Source organism: Tetrao urogallus, assembly GCF_951394365.1.
Source record: "Tetrao urogallus genome assembly, chromosome: 1".
NCBI classification, from domain to species: Eukaryota; Metazoa; Chordata; class Aves; order Galliformes; family Phasianidae; genus Tetrao; species Tetrao urogallus.
The window spans coordinates 131,730,144-131,742,014 of record NC_136813.1 but is presented as its reverse complement, the minus strand read 5'-3'; positions in this window follow the sequence as shown (position 1 = coordinate 131,742,014).

Sequence of the window (11,871 nt, the reverse complement as noted above, 5' to 3'; positions counted from 1 at the left end):
TCACAGTGTTTGCATGAATTCAATACTGAATTCTGACAGAAAACTGGCACCTTGTAAGTGGAACACTCAAAAATGTTAGAGGACTTAGGCTTCTTGTTCTGAGAATGTGCTTGTGGAGAGCATCAAATATTAAGGCCGTGATATATGTTTTTAAAGAAGTCAGGAGGAGCTGAATGATCTTACCTCTCAGGATCTCTTCCAGCTGTATTCTCTGAAAGTTTATGTGTGAAGGGTATCCATTACGGTCGATTTTTTTCACCCTTTTCTGTAACAAACTGCTTGCATGACTTAGAGCTGCAAGCAAACAGGTTTGGCAGTCCTGTAAGACAAAATTCCCCACAAGGCAGAAGGAAAGGGGTATCTTTTCCTCTATCCAAAATGGAAAATAAACCCCTCACCACCACTGGAATAACAGTACTAAAAATAGGAAAAAACCCAACCCTATCAGATAGAAACCCCCAAACATACCTTATTACCTTAATGAAACAAATACTTCATTCATCCAGCATAAAAATATTTCACCTTGTTAGCAATCTTTGTTGGATTGCTTTTTGCTTTAGGCTTCGGCTTTCTTCCAAAGAAAACATTAATTTAGGATGAAAAATGAAAAGAAAATTGAAATAGCAAAGAAATTCAATTATTGGAGGTTTTTTTTTTTTTCCTCAGAAAAATAGCTGCATGAATTTATTGCAGATTTGTGAACCACGTCATCTTATAAAAATGCACATTTCTGGCAAGATACTTAAGCTGAATCTGCTGTGACCTTTTGAAGTCACTTTTATTTTCTGTGTCTCTTCATTTTTTGTGTCCACAGAAGCAGCACAGTCGTGTCAGTGAAAAAGAGGGACGTGCAATAGTTCTTGAGGGAGAATACTATGTCATGCTTTGTTTGTTCTGGCAACCATAGCCTCATCTTGTTCTTTGGAGCCAAGTGTTTTTCTGGAGAAGCATTCTGTTGTCACCATGGGAGGAATGCTGGCCTTGCTGGGGGCAGAGCCATACCATGCCCAAGGACAGTCCTGTACCGTGATGGGTTGGTCGTCACAGTGGGTAATTAGGCTTCAAAATACTGTTCTTAGATCAGCGTGAACTGATTTATCAACAGCTGGATGTACAACACATATATTTGTACAGATATTATGTATGTAGTATAGGTTATGTTTATGATGATGTTTACATGATGGCAGCTGCAGCTCCTCACAGGGAGTGGAGGGGCAGCGCTGAGCTCTGCTCTGTGTGACAGTGACAGGGCCCGAGGGAATGGCATGGAGCTGTGTCAGGGGAGGGCAGCTGGGGGTCAGGGACAGGGTCTGCAGCACAGGGCGGTGGGCATGGAACGGGCTGCCATGGCCCCAGGCTGATGGAGTTCAACGTGCATTTGGACAGGGCTCTCAGACATAGGGTTTGGATTTTGGGTGGTCCTGTGTGGAGCCAGGAGTTGGACTCGATGACCCCCGTGTTTCCCTTCCAGTTCAGGATATTCTGTGATTCTCTATTAATTAATTGATTGCTTGTCACATACAGAAAATGGCATATAAAGATGTTTCATTACAACTTCCTTACCTGAGCTTCGAAATGGAGAGCAGAATGCTTGAGTATCAAATAAACAGCAGCAACCACTTGGCTTGGACAGCAGAGGTCAGCTGCTCCATCATTTATTTGGCATCATTTGTGCCAAGCACCAAACATTTCTGTGGGATTGCAGCAGCCCCACTTGAACTCCCAGCCTTTTTTCAACTCTTCATTTTTTAGAGACTTTGTCCGAAGCATGTGCTACCGAATAACAGAAATCTCTGATTTACTGTCCTTCTGTCTCTGATCAGCCTGCTCGTTTCAGAGGTGGAAAGCTGCATTATTCCCAAGTAGCAGTGCCATCTGGTGAACAGAATCGACAATCACTTCCCTTAAAGCAAGCACATCTCCCTCACCCCTCGTTTTGACTGTGTGTAAAATGGTTAAGTGAAAGATCCAGATCTCTAGTCTGAAGGCACATTTTCTATCATGTCTCTTTAAAAGCCTTATGTATCCTTTCCACTTCTGCAATCAGCTAATTACAGTAACAAATAACAGGGAGGGTCACTCACAGCAGTGGTTAATGGCAGCAAATCCATTACAAGTGAGGATGCAAGGAAATGCCTCATTCAACTGATCTGGGAGAAAGCTTTCAGCGAGTCAGGTGATATTAGTTCAGACTAGAATTTGGCTATGATGGTACATTTAGCATCCCTAATTTTATAAGGAGGGACATGAGATCCTCAATAACCATGCAAGTAATGAGGAATTTTGTTTTATATCTCATACAGGAATTTATTTTTTTTTCTTTTTTAAAGGAAGTAAGGTGTAGAAAGCTACCAGTGCATGACTGAATTAGTTGTCTTCACTGCATGTTTTCTCACTTTTTCCAGAATTCCTGCTCCAGGAGCCTCTTCATTGTCACAGTTATTCTGCTGACCAAGCTGCCCAATTATTATCAGCACTACTGCAGGTGTTTTGCCTGAAAGTGGATGGTAAATCCTGAACAGGCATTTAGCTGGATACTTAGATAACCCTGCCCTTCTGCAGATCATTTGTATCTAGTGTCTTGATGGCAGCTGCACTAGGGTGCCAGATGGTGACAAGGACTTTTTCTTGCTCAGCAGAGTGGGTTTTTCTGGATTCTAGACTTCTGTAGAGGAGGGTTGGAGAGGGTGTTAAGGCATGTTGTGTTTAGTGCTATTTGTACGCTCAGGGTTGGCTCCTGGGTCAGCTGTTTGGAGTAACCCATGTCTCTGCATTGAATGAGGTTCTTACTCATTCCAAGAAATCCCCAGCCCTCTAATACCCTGTGTTGAGCAAACACATTGTATAAAGACAGCCTCTACCCAGAGCTTTTGGAGATTAGTGAAGTGGAAGGGGCTGCAGATAATCCAAAAAAAGGTAGTGGGGTGGGGGAAAAAAAAGAAGCAATAAGTGTCCTTACTGTTGAGGGTAGAAGCAGCGGCCCCTGAACTAGCAACGAAGCACTGGAGGATTTGCAAAAACAACCTGACTCTGGCTTCCTGACTTTATTTCTGATTACAGGCACCAAATTGTTTTGCTTTTTGTGAGTTTCACCTGAGATGCTTGACATCCAATTGCCAACATATTCCGAAGCGTAGAAAAGCATTGCTTTTTGCTGGGAAAGGTGCTGAGATGATCTCATAATCCTCACTGCTTAAAATCTCATGAGGTCCCTTTTCATAATCATGGTTTATTTCCTCTACCCCACAGAAAGAATTACAGTAAGATACTATTAAATGTGAGTGCAGAGACGGGCTGAAATCAGGAGCTGCTGAAGCTAAGGCTGTGTACACTGACTTAATGCTGCTTTGCTGTGGATAGTATTTAACTACTTAACCTGACAAGACAGTGTTCCTACATCGCCGTTGCTCCCCAGTAATCAGTCAGCTCCCTACCACCTTTACTAATTGCAGTTATTTATCAACACCTTGAAATTGGTGGGGTAGAGATTTTCCTCTGTTGTGTGAGTGAGGGTAGGACAGGAGAAGCTGATATTTCACCACCTCCACCTGTGTGTAGCTCTGTATTATTTTAGCTGAAATGCTTTTCAGAGAGTTGTCTTTTCATTTGCTTTTCTGTAGTTAGGCCAGTAGCAGAAAGTGATTCACCTTTGAGCACCTTGTTTATGTTGGTGATTTTTTTGCAGAACAGAGAGTGAAACATCCTCCTGCTACCTGTTCTTGCTCCAAGAAGAAGAAAATAAGGAAGTGAGCTCCTATTCACAGGAGCCACAGCCTTTTTGGAATTCTAGAGAGCTTCTCTGGGCTTTAAGGAGAGATGACCTTGCTCCATCCCCCTAGGCTCAACTGCTATTAAGAAGGAAATTCAGGGCTTGTGGGCTATCTAGATTTACAGATGTTTTATAATTCTCATATGACCAAATGTCTCAGATTAGGGAGTGCTGTGGATGTTGTTTGTTTTTTTGGTGGTTCTTACAGTGGGCAGTACATCCTGTAGGACGAAAGCCTGGCCTGATGCTTGTGGTGTCATGAGGATCTAAGAATGGTACTGTGTTCTGTATCTTTCACACTTACATGAAATAATGAGAATTAGTTAATTAGCAGGCTCTATAGTCTATTCTTACTCTGTATTCTACCACACAGCTATATTTGTGAAATCTGAGAGTCTCATTTGCTTAGATGTGAGCAGTTCAAATATTAGGCGTGGTTAAAATTGTCAGTGGGTTTTCAGGGAAAAGTTCTCTATACTGAAAGAAAAATACACCTTTTTAACTTCCAGTGTTAAGGAAGGGTTAAGGTAATTCGTATTTAGACTAATGCCTCTCCACACATCTGTATAAGCAAGTATACTTCTTACAGCCACCAGCTGCTTTCAGAGGCTCTGTAACATGTTTATTTCTCCTATTTGTAACTTCTCAATATTAACTGAGTTATTATAGAACTACAGAATCATAGGGGTTGTGAGGGACCTCTGAAGATCTAATTCAACCCCTCTGCTAAGGCAGGTTCACTATAGTAGGTTGTACAGGATTATCATACTGCTACACCTTTTCATGTTTATTTTTGTATCCATCATGTCAAACTGTTTGAAATGTATTGCCTGCATGTGGTTTGTGTTTTAGTTCTGTGGAGACGAGGAGCAAGGTTTCCCTTACACTTCAGTGGAAATAATATTTTTCCTACTCCTATGCAATCAGCAAAAGGGTTCTCTGAATAAATTTTGTATTTGCATTCTTAAATCTATGATTATGGAACCTTCTCCAAGATTGAATACATTTATATTGCTCATGCATGCAAAGACTTGCCATGTTTTCTGTGTGAAATGATGCTTTAACCCTTGGTTGCATTCATGGAGATAAGAGGTTCAGTTTTGTTGTACAAGAGGATTCAGAAGAAGAATTTGCATATCACCCAAGTGGTGTGACTATCAGACCCTGAAGAGGGAAAAAGTATTTTAAAATGTGACCTACTTGGTCCTTTAAAAAAACAACAACAACAACAAAAAAAACCCCACAAAATTTGTAAGAATGTACTGCAGTGAGAAATAGTTAGCCAGTGCACCTCTCTGAGCCTGACTATTACTCAAATCCTGCTCTTGATTTAATTCTGAGATCAACACTGTTATCTAAGCATGGGGGGTGGGGGGTGTGTGGGGGGGAAAGTAGAGCCCAGTCCAACCAAGCTCTTCCATGACAGCTTCCTGAAAACCACAAGCTTCTGATAAATTCTTAAAAAGGAAAAGGCAAATGGACATATCTGATGTTCAGCAGGGAGACGTGTGGTAACTCCCTGTTGGCTAGATGAAATGCTTGCTTCGTTTTACCTTGCTTGCCTTTGGATGTGATACTGGAATATCCACATGGACAATGTTTCAAATTCTGCCTTGCTTGCCCACAATCATCAGCACAAAATGGCCATTTCATCTTTAAGACTTAGTGAGTTCTTTGTGTTGTAACAAATAGCTTCTGATAAATTCATGTTTGTGTAATATTGTGTCCATCTGTGTAACACTTCAATTTGAAATTTCTCAGAAATGAGTTTCTGTGATGCTACTGTAGAGTGTGAAGATCACTGTGAGGTGGTGGTTGTTTTCAGTGACTATCTTCACTAGAGCTGCTTCTTTGCTAGAAGTCTTTCTCATGGTAACTGGAGACACTGGAACATGTTGTCCAGTGGGGCTATAAATGCCCCCTTCCTGGAAGCATTCAAGGCCAGGCTGGATGGGGCTTTGAGCAACCTGCTCTAGAGGGAGGTGCCCCTGCCTATAGCAGGGGGTTGGAACTAGGTGATCTTAAAGGTCCTAAACCCAACCCAAACCGTTCTATGATTCATTCTATGTGATGCCATGTGCCATAAAAGTTAAAATGGGATTTTACAGCTGTACATGAAGAAATGTGTGTGTTATACTTTCAGTTGCCACCGAGTGGCAATGTTTCAGAAAACTTCCGAAGATTTTACTGTACCCCATCAGTGGCCTAACGGTGGAGGGTTACCCTGCTCCATCTGTACTCTGTGTAACTTGATGCAACAGCTTCAAAAGATAGGATGAATATACTGAGGTTCTGGCACATAGAATTGCATGGGTTTTGTTTTTTTTTTTTTGTTTGTTTGTTTGGTTTGTTGTTTTTTTTGTTTGTTTGTTTGTTTGTTTGTTTTGGGGGGGAGGAAGGGGGGGAATTAAATTACATTTAAAAAAAAAATTCTTTTATTTTTAGTCAGGCTGGAAGAAAATCAGCATTGCTGTTTTCTCAGATCTTCATTTTCCTCTTTTTTTTTTTTTTAATGATTTTTAGGGTCTAGGAGTCTCATTTTTTTATTTTATTTAATCAGAGAGAATCAGAGGGTGGTGACAGGTTGCCCAGAGAAGTTGTGGATGCCCCATCCCTGGAAGCATTCAAGGCCAGGCTGGATGTGGCCCTGGGCAGCCTGGTCTAATGGTTGTTGCTGAGCAATGGGTGCGTGCTCAGGGTCCGGCCGCTTGGTGGGGCAGTCACTGCCATGAAGGCTCATGGTGGGAGGTGAGCTGTGCCAGGTAGCTTGCAGTCCATGGGCTGGACATGCCTGTGCTATGAAATAGGTGAATATGTGAGAACAGGAAACAAGTATGCAGTTCTACCCATTGTTCATCTTCAAACCCACGGTTCGGATTCATAATCACAGAACAACCTGGGTTGAAAAGACCAGAATGATCATCTAGTTTCAACCCCCCTGCTGTGGGCAGGGTCACCAACCATTAGACCAGGCTGCCCAGAGCTATGTCCAGCCTGGCCATTGGCACTGTCTGGGCTGAAACCAGGGCACAGGAAGGGCTCAGTGCATAACCCAAATTACAGCAAATAATTGTATGCATTTTGATACAGTGGTTAATCACCGTGATCAGTGAAAAATGTGCAGCTGTGCTTTCTGTTTTGATTTAAAAAAAAAAAATTGAGAATGTTTCAAGTTTGGTGGAAAAAAAATCAATTTTTGATTGATATATTTGTGATTCTGTTTTCAATTGACACAAATTACCTGAGAATTTTGAAATGGAATGTATAGAGTTGCAGTCATATATTCAATTAAAAAAATATGTGATCATGTCTCTTTACCAGACTTTTATAAGCCCTCTTTTACCTGTGATATTCCTCACTTCACAGTCATGCCTTATTCATGTTACAGCTTTTTGGCAGTGTGTACATTTGTGAACAACTGTTTTCAGGGATGAAGCACAGGAAGGGTAATATTTCATCAAAAATCTCTGACAAAAAAGAACCTTGAGAGCTCACTGAGAATAGCAACCACTGCTGTTGAACTAAACTGATACATTAGTTTCACAAAAACAGAATCAAATATTCCACTAGTGTTATGTTTTTGTTGCTCACTTTTGAAAATATTTTAATAAAAATGTTAACAGTCAAAATGAGTTTTGTTTTTTTTTTTACTTGTGTACATTAAGTGTATTACATATTTTATGAGAGATGCTCCAAAAGTAATGAATCCTATTTTATTATGTTGGCCCATCACAAGAGAGGCAGATGTCAGCAGTGTGACAGTAGAGGTTGAACCTTCCCACCAGTGTTCCATTGCATTTTGTTGCCATGGAACAGATGGCAGCAAAGGGGCAGTATGACAAAATGTCACCTCACGTAGAAGAGAGTACGAAGCAAAGGTGAGGAATTGTGTTACTCTGTGCAGAAGAAGTTGCACCCATACACATTCATTGGCACTTTCTGAACATTTATGGAGACCAAACAGTGGATGTGAGTACAGTGATGTGGTTTCATATGTAGTGACAGCAAACATGGGTCATCTCCTCTGGTGCAAGTTTTGACAAACATGGCATGCAGGCTCTTGTTCATTACTGGCAAAAACACATAGCTAATGGTGGTGACTATGTTGAAAAATAGTGTTTTCCAACTGAGAATTTGCTCTTTCAAATTGTCTATCTCTATCTATCTGTTCTCTTTGTATTTGCTGTGTTTTCCATGAAAATATGTAGAAGGTTACTCTTCTTGAGAGGCCTAAGTATATGTAGCCCTCTTCACCCAATGCAAACCAGCCATGGCAAAAGGTTGGACACCCATGCTGTAATGCACAAATGATACAGAATTGCAGTAAGGCTGTTAAACGTAGACAAGAATGTTGGAAGATGCTAAAGAATTAAAGTAATAATTTAGGTTCACACAAATGCTGTCTTAGCCTCTCAGTGATCTGCCACTTGAACATGCTTGAAGCTTTACTCAGATAAATACTTATGTAGGTAGACACAAACGCCAACATCGTTTCTCAAACTGTCAGCATTTGATGAGCAGAGACAGGACACAGCCAAAACCTGGGATACAGTTAGCTTCAGGCTTGGTGAGTCTTGTAGCTCAGGCACTACCTCAAGATTTCCTCAGCTTCTGGTTCCCTTACAGGATTATTCTATGTTGAAATGTTAAGGTGCAAAATAAAGTGAAAAGGCTGGATTTTGGCTTTGACAATAAACCCTTGTAATTGTAGTGTATCAGTTCTACATTTAGCTCTCTGTGAATGCAAAGGAGCAGGAATTCGAGATTTATAGAAAAATGTTGTTTAGAGGAAGTCACTACTGGTTAGTTTATGGTTGTGGATATGTAAAATCAAGGTATCCTCTTTTTCTTTCTTTTTTTTTTTAATTCCTGAATTCAGTCTCTCTTCCTTTTATTTCCTCTTTGTTTAACCTCAAGGCAGAGCAACAAGGCTCTGCAAACTTGCTAGCCCTGGTCTAACTCTCTCTATCAGTAAAGGTGCACAATACAGGCTGCTTCATTCTCTGGGAGAAATAAGTGACTTGTCAGGTATGATATGGAATCCTAAGGGAAACTAATAAAGTGTGAAGACAGAGTATGTCTACTCTCACAGCAATAGTTGCTTCTGCATTTTTCCACTTCAGAACAGATGTGGAGTAATGCAGGCAAAGAAAGTAGAGGATGGGATATAACATAAGCAAGTACTACTGTAAAGCTGCTGCAGTGCTTCTGCCTATTAAAAAAAGTAAAAATTGAGTACAGGTTGGGTTGTGCTCTGTGCACTGCAGGTGACAGAGAACTGGTTCAGGTTGCCCAGAGAAGTTGTAGACTCTTCATCTGAGGAGATTTTCAAAAAGTTGGACATTCTCCTCTAGGTGTCTGTGCTGGGGCAAGGATTGAAGTAGATGTACCTGGAGGCCCCTTTCTAGCTCAAACATCCTGTGGCTCTGTGGAGGACCATGCTCAATGCACAGTTTCCATTTTTGCCCATGATCAACTTCCAGGGTTACGCTATGGATACAGCTCTGTGAAGGTTTATACTATTGGTATCAATTTTTGTAGCACTTAGTAAATGGATTCTGCATCTGTATGCTTATTTTCTTTTTCTATCTGTATCAATTAATTTAGTGCAGTCCTTGTCCCATTCCTCTAATGTCCCTCCCAATCTGTGGACTAACCTGAGAAAAAGGAGTTAATGGACTTGTCCCATCAACTCAGTGATGCTCTTCCTAAATATTCTGAGTTTGCACAGGTGTTGTTAGTTTCCAGGAATGTTCATATTCTTGAGGGGATCTTAAATTCATTGAAGGGTTTTCCTTATTCACTGTAGAATATTAAGCAATAGAATTATCTCTGATACAATTTAATTAATTTTGCTGCAATGCATGAATTTATTCAGAAGGCTACCATTGACATCCTTGATGTTATACATGTATTATACAGTTAGAAAATTTAATGTGCTGCATTTTTATTGATTTTTACTTTAGAAAAAATACGGTCAAACAATCATGCATGGATTTAGAAAGGCTTTATAGTTCATAAGCATTGGCACATTCATTTTTGACTTTGTCAGCAAAGGAGAATTAGATCAAACAAGGTGCAAGGATGCGTTTGTTGCTTTGGGAGCCTCTGTTTCAGAACTTGACATTGATAAACTGTTATAATTAATTCTCCCCATTTAATGAGATGGTATACAATATCAGCAAATGCAGACTTTGATGTCAACATATTTTATTGACCATCTTCTTGTATTAATTGGAACATGTCTTGATGGAGCTTTTCCTCGTATATGACCAAAAGGGAAATATACAGAATTTTGCTTATGTGCCTAACCAAGAAGGCACACACTGTATGTTCACGCGTGCTTACCCAAAGCAATTATTCACCAAAGCTAGGGAATGTTTTTCAGTGATAAAGCAGAAGGAATCGGGAAAGTGAACTTCTTGGCTCTAATCCTGGATTTGTCACTGAGTCAGGCAAGTCATTAAACACAGTTTGACTACAGCTTACCTATCTGTTTAATGGAGATAGTAATATTTTCCTGTTATGGAGAGAGATTGCAAGTCTTAATTAATGCTGTGGAGCTCAATGCAGTGCTCAAATGAAAGTCAAAACACTGTTTGGCATAGGGTAAATTATATGAAAACAAAATGTAATCTGATATTGCTTTAATTTTACACATTTTTTTCTTACAATTAAAATAACCTGATTGCACTGATGTTAACATTCAAATACTTCAGATTTATTGAAGAGCTCATACTAAAATCGAGTGCCATAATAGTTTACAGACTTTCATGTAAAACACTAAGAATAATTGGTTACAAATTCTGCTTGCAGCTGATGATTTTGTTTAGTTTTACAAGTGCAGAAAAAAATGTCTGGAAAGTGAAAAGTTGAAGAATTTTTGGTGTTAACAAGCACTAGTAAGTGCTACTTGGTGGAACTCCAGAATGAAGTGATTAAGCAGATAAGCTTACTTACAGTAGGAAATAAAGGTGAGGCCATAATATTTGTACAGCTAGAGTTACAGCCAGAGTAACACACTGCTAACCACAAAAGAGAAAGTTACATTTTTTTCAAGACTATCTGTTTCTGGTTATCCAAAATATGTACATGAAGTACTTTATCAGCTGATTATGGCTATTCTCAAGAACTCAAAGCTCCAACAGTTATGCCTGTGTTCCATGTGGTGCCACATCTGGCTCCTGCAGTGCCTGTGTCTCATTTGAAATTTGAAGGACTGAATGTATTGCTGCCAGTCAAGGGTTCTGTTTTAATCTTTAGGCTTTCCTTCAGATCCTTCCTTCATTGTGCTTTTTGGGTGAGGACTCTGTGACCGTAAGCATCAATGTAAATGTCCACCTATTAGGAATTTTCAAGCTAAGTGGAGCATTTGCTGCTACAGAGTACAGCATTTTCCCCCATTGTTACAACAAAGAATCCGTTGCCAGTTCAGTAACAAGCTTGTCCTTTCTGATTTTTGTCCTGCTGATTACTTGAATCAATATGGCATGTTAAAATGATGAGATACGTTGATTCAGGTTGGATAGATAAGTGCCACAACGATGATAGACAGAAATCTCACAGATAAGTCTCTGAGCCTTAGAATGCACTGCAAATTATCCTGAAAAATTGTTTTCTGTTCTTTTCATCTGGGTATCATTTATCTTCTTAGTTTCATTCTATTTTTCACAGGAATTTCAGTTGACCTAATTATGTTTTTTTTCTGGCACACAGAATTTTTTTTGTCATAAATTGTGTTACCATAAATAACAGGATCCTATTTCTCATCTCTGTCAAACGTAATTACTTTGATGGCAATACATTCAAATCCACCTTGACAAATCCACCTTGATATTGGAACTTCACTTTCTTCCCTCAGAGATTGGATGGAGACTGAAGGTTTCTTAGTGCACCTCCTTTCACAAGGACTTTCGTGATCAAACACTCGCGACAAGGCTTGCTTAAATTTCTGTCTCTTGCTATTCTGAACACCAGCTTGTTTCTGTACCTTCCTGCTAACCATTTCCTTGTTCCACTGAAATCATGGAGTCCTCTTAATTCCAAGCTGTCTGAAGTCAACAAGCTCCCAAAGTTTGGAAGCAGAGGTGAATGAAATTTGT